Below are 14,765 nucleotides of genomic sequence, written 5' to 3' on the forward strand. Positions count from 1 at the left end.
CCGCAGCCGGTGGCAGATTGAGCGCTGAACCCGCGCTGCGCGCCCGCGGCCAGGGCGCCCCAGCCGAGCACGGTGCCTCGGCTCCCGGGCCGCCTTCGCCGCGCGGGTGAGTGAGCCCGCCCCACGCTTTTGTCTTGTCTCGGCCCTTGGCAGTCACTCTCCGAGGGCGGGGATCCGGGGTCGGGACCCTCCCTCAGGAGTCTGCCCCCGGCCCCACTGTTGGAGAGGGGTTCCTGAGGGCGGAGAGGAGTTGGGGGAGGTGGCACAAGGGGTGACTCCAGCTTGTCGCGGCAACCCAAGTTCTCTTTTGGAAGGTGAGGTGCTTGGGGACAGTGATGCGGTTATCATCCGAAGCGGTATCTTTGATTTGAGGAGTGCAAATCGCCGCCAGCCTTCAAGGAAGAGAGGTGGGCTCTTCTCCTAGCCCTTGTGGGAGGACTTGGTGACTGCAGCTGCGGGGGTAAGGGGCGGGGATGCCACGTGAAAGTCCTCCCAGCCTAAATGCAAGTCTGAGAAGGTACGGGAGTGGAGGCAGACTAAGGGTCTCAGGCAAAACTGGGGCGTTGGGCGTCGCAGTTCTGCTCTCATTCCCTGCTCCTCACTAATGTCCCTCGCCTGTTCTGCCTTCCTGCCTTCAGCCAGAGTTCCATGGTTAAAGGACCTTTGTATGCAGATCACTGCGGTTGGAAAGTTTAGGCTAAACTAATTCCCAGGTGTTAGCTGTCAGTGGTTAAGGCAGAACTCCTCCCTGGAACTTGTGGCTACTCTTCAATACTCAAAGGACTGAATTTTTTAGGAGTGGTATTGCAGATGCAAAGAGGAGCTGATGAGGGGAGGTGTTCTAGCATTTTGTTGTTGAGGGGCACGCCCTCTATATAGTAACAGGAAGGAGAAAGACCCAGTCCTTTGAGGCCTGGAAGGGGTAAAAGTGGTCATTGTAACTGAGGGAAGTTGGTGGGGGTGGGGGCGCACCTGGGCAGTGGGAATAGTGCCAGGTCTCAGACCACTGGTTTTCACCATCCCTATTCTCCCCAAGTGCAAAGAGCAGAATATGTGCAATTCCCCCCATCCCTACCCCCAACTCACTCCGTTGCTACATCCCCCTTCCAGCTGGGGCTGCAAGTTCTTTCCTGCCTTAGTGCAATCTTTTGTCAAAGTGCACACCTTTTCAGTAAGTTATTTGCAAGTGGGGGCTTGAGAGGATCATTCAGGGAACTCCTCACATTTCAAAGCCCCAGAGATCCATACAAATCTCTGGAGGAACTGTAAGTGCTTCTGGTAACCTTATTGGGTCCCCAAAAACTATTCTAGGTTCCAGTAAATAGTTGTTGGTTTTTTTTTTCCCCCATTTCATTTCCCTCTTCCCCTCCATCTCTTTACTTTTAAATTCATGCTCCCCTTGATCCCCTTCTTTCTTTGGTGATCCTCTGTCTTAGTCTCTTTCCCTGCCCTGCACCCTAGAGAAAGTGACTTTGCTGGTACCATAATGCCCTCGGCTTGAAGGCTCATGGTGTCCTGAGTGAGGCTGGCCTTTTGTCTTCCATTCTAAGTGGGCCAAGAGCCTTTAGCCAGAGCAGCCTAGAGGCTTGGTCCTAGTTGGGGAGTGGCTGGATGCTCACTACTGGATTGGGTAGAGGGTACCCTGGGGACTTGCACAAGAGCCTTTTCCCCAGGATGTGCATGTCTGTCCCCTCACCCACAGATGATACGAAAAGATGCTGGTTCTGATACACCAGTAGGCATGGACTTGGAAAACTGCTCTACAGTGGGAAAGGATTTGTGTGTTTGGTTTCTTCACTTGATCTTAGCCAAAAGGCTGAGAAGCAGTGTGTTTGATTGCTTTTGTGCAGTAATTAGCTAGCTGGGGAAGAGGTTGCTGGGGCCTTGGAGTGGTTTTCTTTATATAAGGTTTGCTGGCCCTCTCATCAATGAGACTATTTCCTCAGGGGATAGATCTTGGGGGACATGTACAGAGCAGACTAGGTTCTGGGGAAGGTCCTGATCTAACTGGTAAGCTTAAGTGGACCCACCTGCTGCCTGGACCTTACGCAGACAGGTGCTGTCACTCTAGGGCAGGGGCTTCTGGATGGCAGCTGCAAAGGAGTCTGCTGGGAAGGCTGGTCAGAAAAGGAGGTTGGTCCCAGGTGGTGCTGGGGGGAGAGAGGCCCTTGCAGTGACAGAGGTAGGGGTGGCGTTTTGGTCCTAGCTGGGGAGGTCCTTCCCCAGTCTTTGAGGAATGGATTGTGATTGCTCTGAGGTCACTGTGTTCTCAGTATTTACAAGAATGACCCCTTGCTGGCCCCCCAAATACAAATCTGAGTCTGCGAAATAGAACTAGTTGGTTTCTTGGCTCTTTGCCTTTTAAGAGATTCAAGAAGTGGCAATTTGAGAATGCAGCCCAGCCTGGGGGTAGGGGTGCAGCAACCCCATGAACATGTGGGGTCTTATGTAGCGTCTTTCTGAGAACAACACTTTCTTGATATTCTGGAAATATACACCAAGGCCACTTGGAACCCTAACTGCCCTACCCCCATGTCAACCAACAAACTCTGATTGGGGAACTGTTCATTCTTAAAACTTCCTGTCCTGTTCATTCTGTGAATGTAGTGAAATTTAGAGACCAACCCTTAGAAAGTAACCTTGCCCAACAGAAGACATTGTCCTCTCCCAGCTTGACTATTGTGTCGTTTTCCTCTGACCGCCAGAGAGTGCAGCCAGAGGGCAGGAGGAAGGATGTTTGTATGGAAAATATACAAGTGGACACTTGGGTGGCATGTGGGCTTGGAATCCAGAGTGAAGGGAGCGCAGATGTCACTAGGACAGGCTCCCATGCCATGCGACGTCCGCCTCTGTCCCTCCACTCACCTCCTGCTTTACGAGCACAGAAAGGTGAATGTGCTGGGCCAGAGTCTGCTGTGGGAGCCCCGCACCTCTCCCGCCTATGCTGTTCTGCAGATGAATTCTCTTGCCTCTCTGTTGAGTTTCGGTTTCATACTTTTATATCAGTTTTAAACCAACAGGTTCAGCAAATGCAGTTCTTTTTTTTTTTTTTTTTTTTTTTTTTTTTTTTTTTTTTTTTGTCTGTTGTTGTTGGTATTTCTTGGGCCGCTCCTGCGGCATATGGAGGTTCCCAGGCTAGGGGTCGAATCGGAGCTGTAGCCACCGGCCTACGCCAGAGCGTAGGATCCGAGCCGCGTCTGCAACCTACACCACAGCTCACGGCAACGCCGGATCGTTAACCCACTGAGCAAGGGCAGGGACTGAACCCGCAACCTCATGGTTCCTAGTCCGATTCGTTAACCACTGCGCCACGACGGGAACTCCCCACAAATGCAGTTCTTACAGTCTCATAGTGGGTGGACCTCAGCGTTTGTCACTACAGGCCAGCACTTCCTCCCTCCTGCGACTGGTTGTCAGGTCTGCAGCCTTTGTGAAATGGGGCTGGGGCCAGAGGAGAGCCAGAGAGCACTGCTCTCTGTTTGCAGCTCTTGGGGCTAAGGCTGGATTTCCAGATGCTCACATTGTCCTCCTGCTCACTGTCCCCTGTGTCCGAGGGTGAATGCTTACAATGGACACCCTACAAGGGAGCTGTGGGAACTTCTGTATAAATCTGGCTTCTCAAATGTCCCAGGATTGTTCCCTCCCTCTAGTGTTGGTACTTCTGTCCCCCTTTCTTCCTCCCCTCCCCTGTTCTCTTGGGTCTGAGTGTGGAGTTCTCTGGAAACAAAAGCAATGAGCTGAGGAGGGGATTTCCTTTTCTTATAGATCTGCTGCTGGGTTCCCCCATATGGGATGGGTGCTAATTTGTTAGGCAGGACCTTCTGAGTTATTTCTCATAATCTTTTGGGAGCCAGAAACCCACCTCATGATAAGCTTTCATAGTTGAGGAAGTCATTTATCTTTTTGGTTTGCAGCACTTCGTTTTTTTTTTTTTTTTTTTTTTTTTGGTGCAGCGTAGCTCTCCTTCAGATTTCTGGCAGGAGAGGCAGTGCAAGGGTAGAATGTGATCTTTGGAGTTAAACGTGGCTTCAGAGCCATCCTGCTCACTGGCCAGATGGATGTTCTTGGGTTTGGTATTTAACTTCTGTGGGCCAACTGCAGTTTCCTCAGATAAAAACGAATATGTGACTATAAAGAGGCACAGAAGAAGGAATTGCTATTCTTTCACACATTGAGTAGTGTTCCCTATGTCTGTGGAATGACCTGTGCATCAGCCACCACACATTAATTACAAATCTCCTCCCCGTCCCACCCTGGGGAGGCTTATAAAAGGAAGGCAGCATGCCCAAGGGGCTTGGGGTCTATTTGGGGAAGTATAACACATATGGAGTATGTTATTAGAAAACAGGGATACATTCTGTGGTCCAGACTCAATTAGGGGAATTTTGAGTAATGAGAAATTCAGGGGCTAGAGTGATGAGGAGGAGGGAGGGCAGGAACCCTTGGTTCCAGGGTTCAGAAGCTCTCAGCTCCTCCTTTGTTGGAGCCTGATGATGAACCTTTGACCCTGCAGCGAGCTCTCAACCATGCAGGACAGCTTGTCCTGGGGTATCTTTGTCACAGCCAGAGCGAAAGCCCAGCGCACGAAGACTTTTGGCTTCCAGGGGCTTTGCATTCTTTCCTCATGTTTCATTTATGCCAGTCCACCTGACACCTGCGTTATGCTGACGTGGGAACCCTGGTCTAAAAGGCCAAGGCTTTGGGTGTTTTCCTCTCATGCCTCAACCCTGACGGAGGGTAGTGATGGAATGGGAAGGCCTGACCTCAGCCAGAGCAATGGATGCAAATTGGTTCTATCATTTGTCCCACCTGGTTCTCCAGAGTCTTTGAAGGCTGTTCTCTTTAGTCTGAGGGTGCCCAGGGGAGCAGAGCAGCATGTTCCTTCCTCTCTTGGCCTGACTCTATGATCACTGCCATCTGTCTGCTGCCAGGGCCCTTGAGTACCTTGTATCTGCCCACGCAGATTCCACCTGCTCCTAAAGTGCTAGCCCCTGTCCCACCCAATACCCAGACTCAACACCTATATCTGACACTGTCTTCTGGATGAACCACCCTTGAGAGGGGAACCCTTTCTCTGCTTGCCTGAAGAGGCTGTGGATAGATGAACAGGGCTTGGTAACCTTTACCTGTGATGCAATCGTAAGGTGTGATGTCCTAATAGGCTACAAGCTCCTGAGGACAATGGTTCATCTTTGTGTCCTTACTCTTATCCCAGGAAGAAGTTAGTACCTGACAGCACAGGGGCCGGGACATCTGGGTTGAAGTCCTGGCTAGTGAATGAAAGGGAGAAAGCTCCTAAGGCATCTCCCATCTGCTGCTCCGTGAAAAGGTACTTTCACTCATCTCCCTCGCTTCTCCAAAATGTCTTTTTTATGGGTTAGGCATAACTGTTCTGATTTTTCTCCTGACTCTTATACATTTTTTTTTTCCTGCTGAGTACTGAGCCTGTTCATAGAATGTGCCTAAAACGGACCTGTTCCTATCCTTCCTCGTTATCCAGGTTAGGTTGTCATTCCATATTTTTGTATTAGCACCATCACAGTGTTTCTGTAGTTGCTTGGTTGCTAAGCTTGTGGAAATGGACATGTTTGGGAGGAGGCAGCAGACTGTTGTTGTGTGCCTGGAGAAACACAGCCCTTACCCTGTAGCTTGCCCCTTATTACTACTGAAACGTCTGTCTTCACCGCAGGCTCTCATGCTGGGCGTGAGACAGTTAATGCAATTGCTACAGACTTTACCACATGGTGTTTCAGCTGAAGTGTTTTAGGGAGTTCTCAGACTTTTTGTTGTGATTGGGCAGCCCCCCTAGGGTGCCAGCTAGTCACAGATGACCACAGCCGCCAGCCCCTCCTCCTGCAGTTATTCTTCTCTGGTTATCCAGGTTGGTTTTACTCTCATATTGCTATTACTTGTGACCAGACCTTTGCTAGCTCACTCTTGCACTGTTAACTGTGGCCTCTCTGTGGCACAAATAAATTTAACACTTGATTGCTTTGTGAATCTTTTTTTTTTTTTTTTAAATTTTATGGCCACACCCATGGCATATGGGAATTCCCAAGCCAGGGACTGAATCTAAGCCAATCAAACTGTGCCAATGCCTGATTCTTTAACCCACTGTTCTTGGCCAGGGATTGAACTGCGCCCCTACAGCAACCCGAACTGCTGCAGTTGGATTCTTAATCCACTGTGCGTCAAGGTGAGAACTCCTGCTTCGTTAATCTTTTTTTTTTTTTTTTTTTTTTTTTTTTTGTCTTTTTTGTCTTTTTAGGGCTGCACCTGAGGCATATGGAGGTTCTCAGGCTAGGGGTCTAATTGGAGCCAATGCCAGAGCCACAGCAATGCGGGATTTGAGCCGCGTTTGCAACCTACACCACAGCTTACAGCAACGCTGGATCCTTAACCCGCTGTGCTAGGCCAGGCATCGAACCTGCAATCTCATGGTTCCCAGTCAGATTCGTTTCTGCTGCGCCATGACAGGAACTCCTGCTTTGTTAATCTTAAAGCCAAATCTGGCTGTGTCACTCCACCTTCAGAAACCTTCAGTGGCTCCCTGCTTCTCACAGGACAGCCTTAACCTGAAGCACAAGGGCCTCTGCAATCTGCCCTTCAAGCTAACAAGACCCATTAACTTGTCCCTAAACCCAGCTCACACTTTGTTGTCTCTCCACCTTTAACTATGAGTTTATCCTGTCTTGGAATATTCTTCATTTGCCTCTTTGACAAGTCCTTCTATCCTTAACTATTTGTTCAGGGGATGAATTAAGTTCCTCATACCTGTCAGGCACTGCCTCAGAAGCAAGACTACCTTTGACCTCCTCAGCTTCAAGTTCGCCTCCTCATTTGACCTTCCGTAGCTATTGGCCCCTGTTAAATTCTTTTGATGTTGACGTCATAAACTTATTATGGTAAGTTTATATGTTTTATTTAGTTTTACTCACGCTAAAATTTTTATATCCACAACCACACTGAAAAACTTTAAGGGAAAGACATGCCTAAAGCTTTTATTCCTAATAGCAGTCTTCCAGAATCCACTAATAACAAAATTCTTTTGGGAGCCTTGTTTGCAAAATAATTTCTGCCTCCCATTCCCCAACCTGGACCTGGGTGGAGTCAGGGAATCACCATTTTTACAAAGCTCCGCATGTATTTCCAATGTCAGCAAAATGAACATAAACCGACTCAGGCTAGCTGAAGAGAAAGAAAGAAAGAAAAAGATAATGGTTGCGTAGTGAAAAGAGATAACATTCCCATATTTTCTTGATTTTGAGTTACCCTAGGCTGTAAGATTCTTTCTAGGTTCTTAGGGAAAAAACGCTTCCTTTAATATACACAATTTTAGAAAATTTTCCAAATTTCAGTGTGCTTTTATTCATAATCACTTTCTTCATTATTACCATGATCAGAATATTCAGATTTTTCTGAATTATGTTTGTTTTACATGTGTTACACATAGTAAGAGGCTATTTTTAATCATCTATGCCCTTGATTTTTGAATGTTGAGCCATCCTTGAATTCCCAAGATAAATTCTTAAGAAAATTCTTGGTCATGTTGTATAGTTGTTTTGAACACCTGGTTGGCTTTGATTTTATACTTTATTGGACTTTTCCTTTTTTTTTTTTTTTTTTTTGCATTTGTGGTCATAAGTGAGATAGAACTATTAATTGTCTTTGATTTCCATGGCTAATTTTGCATGTGCCTAAAATTTTTACATCTTTTAAGAATTGACAGAATAGTTCTGAGGAATATTAAAGTGTTCTAGGGTTTTATATATATTTCCTTTAGGTTAAACTTTTAGTTCTAGTTTTTCTATAAGAAAATAATGCTGCTAAAAGTTAAATATCTTCTGGAGTTCCTGCCATGGCACAGTGGTTAATGAATCTGACTGGGAACCCCGAGGTTGCTGGTTTGATCCCTGCCCTTGCTCAGTGGGTTAAGGATCTGGCTTTGCTGTGAGCTGTGGTGTAGGTTGCAGACGAGGCTTGGATCCTGAGTTGCTGTGGCTCTGGCGTAGGCTGGTGGCTACAGCTCCGATTTGACCCCTAGTCTGGGAATCTCCATATGCCATGGGAGCGGCCCTAGAAAAGGCAAAAAAACCAAAAAAACCAAAAAAAAAAAAAAAACCAAAAAAAACCCCAAAAAAGTTAAATATCTTCTGACATTCCCTCATGCCTCAGTGGGTTACAGATCTGGCACTGTCACTTCTGTGGCTCTGGTTATAGCTGTGGCATGGGTTTGATCCCTGGCCTGGCAATTTCTACATGCTATGGATGTGGCAAAAATGAAAATTAAATGTCTTCTGAAAGTTAACTGGAAGCTTTGAAAAAATTATTGTTCAGTACCCAGTTAATCATGTGTTGCATGTGAGTTAGTAACACCAACTTTTCCTAGCTTCAAGAAGTCTGTGCTTTATTCTGATCAGTTTGGAAGTTGCTATTGCTTTTTGATTGCATTGCTTGACAAGTGGTAAGCATTGTTTTAGGTACATAATAACTTTTTTTTTTTTCTTTTTACAATGCTGCATTATGGTGGAATCTTTTTGAAGACATTTTTCTTTCTCATTAAAAAGTTCAAGTATAATTTCATACAGTAAATTTTACATATCTTAGTGTATGACTTTGAGTTTTGACAAACATAAAAAACATTACAAACATAAAAGTCATAAAAGCATTACTATAATCAAGATATAGAACATTTTCCTCACTTCCAAAAATTGCCTTGTGTAGATCTTAGGTGGGAAACACTGATCTGATTTCTGTATCTATGATTTTGCCTCTTTCAGAATGTTTCTAAATAGAGTTGTATGGTATGGTGTTGCATGGTGTGTAGCCTTTTAAGTTCACCTTCTTTCACTTAGCACAATGTGTTGGAGAGTTATCTCTGTTGTTGGGTATACCAGTAGATCATTTATTTTTGCTGCTGAGTGTTATTTCATTGTATGTGTTTCTCTGTTCACCAGTTGAAGGACATTGTGCTGTTTCCAGTTTGGGGTGGTAATGAATAATTCGTCATGAGTATTTGTGTACAGGTTTTTATGTGAACATAGATTTTCCTTTCACTTGGATAAATACCCAGAAGTGGGATTGCTGGGTGGGTATGGTGTATTATAATGAAATGGCAATTAGAGCAAAAATAAACCCATGGGACCTCATCAAACTGAAAAGCTTTTGCACAGCAAAGGAAACCCAAAAGAAAACAAAAAGACAACTTACAGAATGGGAGAAAACAGTTTCAAACAATGCAACGGACAAGGGCTTAATCTCTAGAATATAGAAACAACTTACACAACCCAACAGCAAAAAAACCAATCAATCAATGGAAAAATGGGCAAAAGACCTGAATAGACATTTCTCCAAAGAAGATATACAGATGGCCAACAAACACATGAAAAAATGCTCAACATCGCTGATTATAAGAGAAATGCAAATCAAAACTACCATGAGATACCACCTCACACCAGTCAGAATGGCCATCATTAATAAATCCACAAATAACAAGTGCTGGAGGGCTGTGGAGAAAAGGGAACCCTCCTGCACTGCTGGTGGGAATGTTAACTGGTACAGCCACTATGGAGAACAGTTTGGAGATACCTTAGAAATCTATACATAGAACTTCCATATGACCCCGCAATCCCACTCTTGGGCATCTATCCGGACAAAGCTCTACTTAAAAGAGACACATGCACCCGCATGTTCATTGCAGCACTATTCATAATAGCCAGGACATGGAAACAATCCAAATGTCCATCGACAGATGATTGGATTCGGAAGAGGTGGTATATATACACAATGGAATACTACTCAGCCATAAAAAAGGATGACATCATGCCATTTGCAGCAACATGGATGGAACTAGAGAATCTCATACTGAGTGAAATGAGCCAGAAAGACAAAGACAAATACCATATGATATCACTTATAACTGGAATCTAATATCCAGCACAAATGAACATCTCCTCAGAAAAGAAAATCATGGACTTGGAGAAGAGACTTGTGGCTGCCTGATGGGAGGGGGAGGGAGTGGGAGGGATCGGGATCTTGGGCTTATCAGACACAACCTAGAATAGATTTACAAGGAGATCCCGCTGAATAGCATTGAGAACTATGTCTAGATACTCATGTTGCAACAGAACAAAGGGTGGGGGAAAAACTGTAATTGTAATGTATACATGTAAGGATAACCTGACCCCCTTGCTGTACAGTGGGAAAATAAAAAAAAAAAAATGAAATGGCAAACTGTTTTCCAAAGTGGCTATACTGTTTTGTATTCCAATCTAGCAACATATGAGGGTTACAGTTTCCACATCTTTGCCAGCACTTAGTATTGTCAGATTTTTAAAGAATTTTAGGTATTCTAATAGATATACTTTTATCATTGTGATTTTAATTTGCATTTCCTTAATGACTAATAATGTTGAGCATCTTTGCTAATTGCCTTATTTGCTATCCACGTATCTTCCTTGGTGAAGTATCTGTTTAAATCTTTTGCCCGGGTTTTATTGGATTGTTTCATTTTGATTGAGTTTTGAGATATAATTTTTTTATATTCTGGATGAGTCCAGACATGTTTAGCAAATATTTGTGTATACCCTGTCTTTTCATTCTCTTAACAATGTCTATTTTTGCAGAGCATAAATTTTATATTTTGATGAGGTCTAATTTATCAATTAAAAATATATTTTCTTAGTGTTATATCTAAGAAATATTTACCTAAAATGAGGTCATTCATATTTTCTCTAATACTTTATTTAAGATATCTTATAGTTTTAGGTTTTACATTTAGGTCTAATCCATTTTGAATTATTTTTTTTCATGATGCAAGGTATAGAGGTTCTTTTTTGTATAAAGATTTCCAATTATTCTAGCACCATAGTGAAAGGATATCCTTCTATTGAATTGCCTTTGTATCTTTGTGGAAAATCAATTGACAATATTTGTGTGGGTCTGTTTCTGACTATTCCGTTCCATTGGTTTATGTGTATATCCTTTTAGCAATACCATACCATGCTGTCTTGATTGGTGCAGCTTTATTTTAAGTTTTGAAATAGTGTGAATCCTTCAACTTTAGTTCTTCCTTTTCAAAATTGTTTTTGCTATTCTATATCTTTGCCTCCTATATATATTTCAAAGTCATCTTATTTGTTTCTGTATAAAATCCGCTGGAAGTTTCATTAGTATTATATTGACTTGATAGGTCAGTTTGGGGAGAATTGACATGTTAACAATTTAGGGTCTTCTAATACTATTTATGTATGCACCATCTCTGTATTTATTGAGGTCTTTGATTTCTTCATCAGTGTTTTAGCATAGTAAATATTTAACATATTTTGCTAGACTAATAGCTATGTACTTCATGTTTTTGGTGTAATTGTAAAAATGGTATTTTCAGTAAAACTCTGTTTTCTAATTGTTCATTGCTAGTACAGTTGATCCTTGAACAACTCGGGGTTTAGGAGTGCTACCCTTCCATAGAGTGGAAAAATTTTTTTATTTTATGATTTTTATTTTTTCCATTATAGTTAATTTATAGTGTTCTGCCAATTTCTACTGTATAGCAAAGTGACCCAGTCATACATATCTATATCTATATATATCTGTATCTATCTATCTATATATGATATATTATTTTTCTCACATTATCATCCATCATGCTCCATCACAAATGACTGGATATAATTCCTTGTGCTATATGGCAGGATCTCATTGTTTATCCACTCTAAATGCAAAAGTTTGCATCTATTAACCCAGATTCTCAGTCCATCCCATCCCCTCTCCCTCCCTCCCCCTTGGCAACCAGAAGTCTGTTTTCCAAGTCCATGAGTTTCTTTTCTGTGGAAAGGTTCATTTATGCCATGTATTAGATTCCAGATGTGTGATATCATATGGTATCTGTCTTTCTCTTTCTGACTTACTTCACTTAGTATGAGAGTCTCTAATTCCATCCATGTTGCTAGAAATGGCATTATTTTGTTCTTTTGTATGGCTGAGTAGTATTCCATTGTGTATGTATACCACATCTTCTTTTTTTTAATTTTTTTATTTTATTTTCCCACTGTACAGCAAGGGGATCAAGTTATCCTTACATGTATACATTACAATTACATTTTTTCCCCACCCTTTGTTCTGTTGCAACATGAGTATCTAGACAAAGTTCTCAATGCTACTCAGCAGGATCTCCTTGTAAATCTATTCTAAGTTGTGTCTGATCCTTCCCACTCCCTCCCCCTCCCATCAGGCAGCCACAAGTCTCTTCTCCAAGTCCATGATTTTCTTTTCTGAGGAGATGTTCATTTGTGCTGGATATTAGATTCCAGTTATAAGTGATATCATATGGTATTTGTCTTTGTCTTTCTGGCTCATTTCACTCAGTATGAGATTCTCTAGTTCCATCCATGTTGCTGCAAATGGCATGATGTCATCCTTTTTTATGGCTGAGTAGTATTCCATTGTGTATATATACCACCTCTTCCGAATCCAATCATCTGTCGATGGACATTTGGATTGTTTCCATGTCCTGGCTATTGTGAATAGTGCTGCAATGAACATGCGGGTGCATGTGTCTCTTTTAAGTAGAGCTTTGTCCGGATAGATGCCCAAGAGTGGGATTGCGGGGTCATATGGAAGTTCTATGTATAGATTTCTAAGGTATCTCCAAACTGTTCTCCATAGTGGCTGTACCAGTTAACATTCCCACCAGCAGTGCAGGAGGGTTCCCTTTTCTCCACAGCCCCTCCAGCACTTGTTATTTGTGGATTTATTAATGATGGCCATTCTGACTGGTGTGAGGTGGTATCTCATGGTAGTTTTGATTTGCATTTCTCTTATAATCAGCGATGTTGAGCATTTTTTCATGTGTTTGTTGGCCATCTGTATATCTTCTTTGGAGAAATGTCTATTCAGGTCTTTTGCCCATTTTTCCATTGATTGATTGGTTTTTTTGCTGTTGGGTTGTGTAAGTTGTTTCTATATTCTAGAGATTAAGCCCTTGTCCGTTGCATTGTTTGAAACTGTTTTCTCCCATTCTGTAAGTTGTCTTTTTGTTTTCTTTTGGGTTTCCTTTGCTGTGCAAAAGCTTTTCAGTTTGATGAGGTCCCATGGGTTTATTTTTGCTCTAATTTCTATTGCATTGGGAAACTGACCTGAGAAAATATTCATGATGTTGATGTCAGAGAGTGTTTTGCCTATGTTTTCTCCTAGGAGTTTGATGGTGTCCTGTCGTATATTTAAGCCTTTCAGCCATTTGGAGTTTATTTTGGTGCATGGTGTGAGGGTGTGTTCTAGTTTCATTGCTTTGCATGTTGCTGTCCAGGTTTCCCAGCAATGCTTGCTGAATAGACTTTCTTTTTCCCATTTTATGTTCTTGCCTCCCTTGTCAAAGATTAATTGACCAGAGGTGTCAGGGTTTATTTCCGGATTCTCTATTCTGTTCCATTGGTCTGTCTGTCTGTTTTGGTACCAGTACCACACTGTTTTGATGACTGTGACTTTGTAGTATTTCTTGAAGTCTGGGAGAGTTATGCCTCCTGCTTGGTTTTTGTTTCTCAGGATTGCTTTGGCATTCTGGGTCTTTTGTGGTTCTATATAAATGTTTGGATTGTTTGTTCTAGTTCTGTGAAAAATGTCGTGGGTAATTTGATAGGGATTGCATTGAATCTGTAGATTGCTTTGGGTAGTATGGCCATTTTTACAATATTGATTTTTCCAATCCAGGAACATGGAATATCTTTCCATTTCTTTACATCTTCTTTGATTTCTTTGATTAAAGTTTTATAGTCCTCGGCATATAGGTCCTTTACCTCCTTGGTCAGGTGTATTCCGAGGTATTTGATTTTGTGAGGTGCAATTTTAAAAGGTATCGTATTTTTGTATTCCTTTTCTAATGTTTCATTGCTGGTATACAGAAATGCAACTGACTTCTGAATGTTAATCTTATATCCTGCTACTTTGCTGAATTTATTAATCAGTTCAAGGAGTTTTGGGGTTGAGTCCTTAGGGTTTTCTATGTATAGTATCATGTCATCTGCATCCAGTGACAGTTTTATCTCTTCTCTTCCTATATGGATGCCTTTTATTTCTTTTGTTTGTCTAATTGCTGTGGCTAAAACTTCCAAAACTATGTTGAAGAGCAGTGGTGAGAGTAGGCATCCCTGTCTTCTTCCAGATTTGAGGGAGAAGGCTTTCAGTTTTTCCCCATTGAGGATTATATTTGCTGTGGGTTTATCATAAATGGCTTTGATTATATTCAGGAATGTTCCCTCTATACCCACTTTGGTGAGGGTCTTGATCATGAATGGACGTTGGACTTTGTCAAATGCTTTTTCTGCATCTATTGAGATGATCATATGATTTTTGACTTTTTTTTTTTGTTAATGTGGTGTATGATGCTGATTGATTTGCATATGTTGAACCATCCTTGTGAACCTGGGATGAACCCAACCTGGTCATGGTGTATAATTTTTTTGATATGTTGTTGGATTCGGTTGGCTAAGATTTTGTTGAGAATTTTTGCATCTATATTCATCAATGATATTGGCCGATAGTTTTCTTTTTTGGTGGTATCTCTGGTTTTGGAATGAGGGTGATGGTGGCATCATAGAATGTCTTTGGGAGTATTCCTTCTTCTTCATCCTTTTGAAAGAGTTTAAGGAGGATGGGCACCAATTCCTCTTTATATGTTTGATAGAATTCACCTGTGAAGCCATCTGGTCCTGGACTTTTATTTGTAGGGAGTGATTTTATGACCTCTTCAATTTCATTTCTAGTGATCG

General features: G+C 42.5%; 1 protein-coding gene across 4 annotated transcripts in view; it reads left to right on the forward strand.

Annotated features, from left to right (window-relative positions):
* The window catches only part of MYLK (myosin light chain kinase), a 299,797-nt gene continuing 285,032 nt past the window's right edge, over positions 1–14,765 (forward strand). For 2 of the 4 annotated variants that reach the window (XM_021070234.1, XM_021070231.1), the window contains exons 1-2: positions 1–106; positions 315–407. The gene's annotated coding sequence lies outside the window, so the exon portion shown is untranslated. Of the gene's footprint in view, positions 107–308; positions 408–14,765 lie in introns of those variants that run through there. The other 2 variants (XM_021070236.1, XM_021070232.1) reach the window with 2 other exon arrangements.

This window comes from Sus scrofa, chromosome 13, assembly GCF_000003025.6.
Source record: "Sus scrofa isolate TJ Tabasco breed Duroc chromosome 13, Sscrofa11.1, whole genome shotgun sequence".
NCBI lineage: Eukaryota > Metazoa > Chordata > Mammalia > Artiodactyla > Suidae > Sus > Sus scrofa.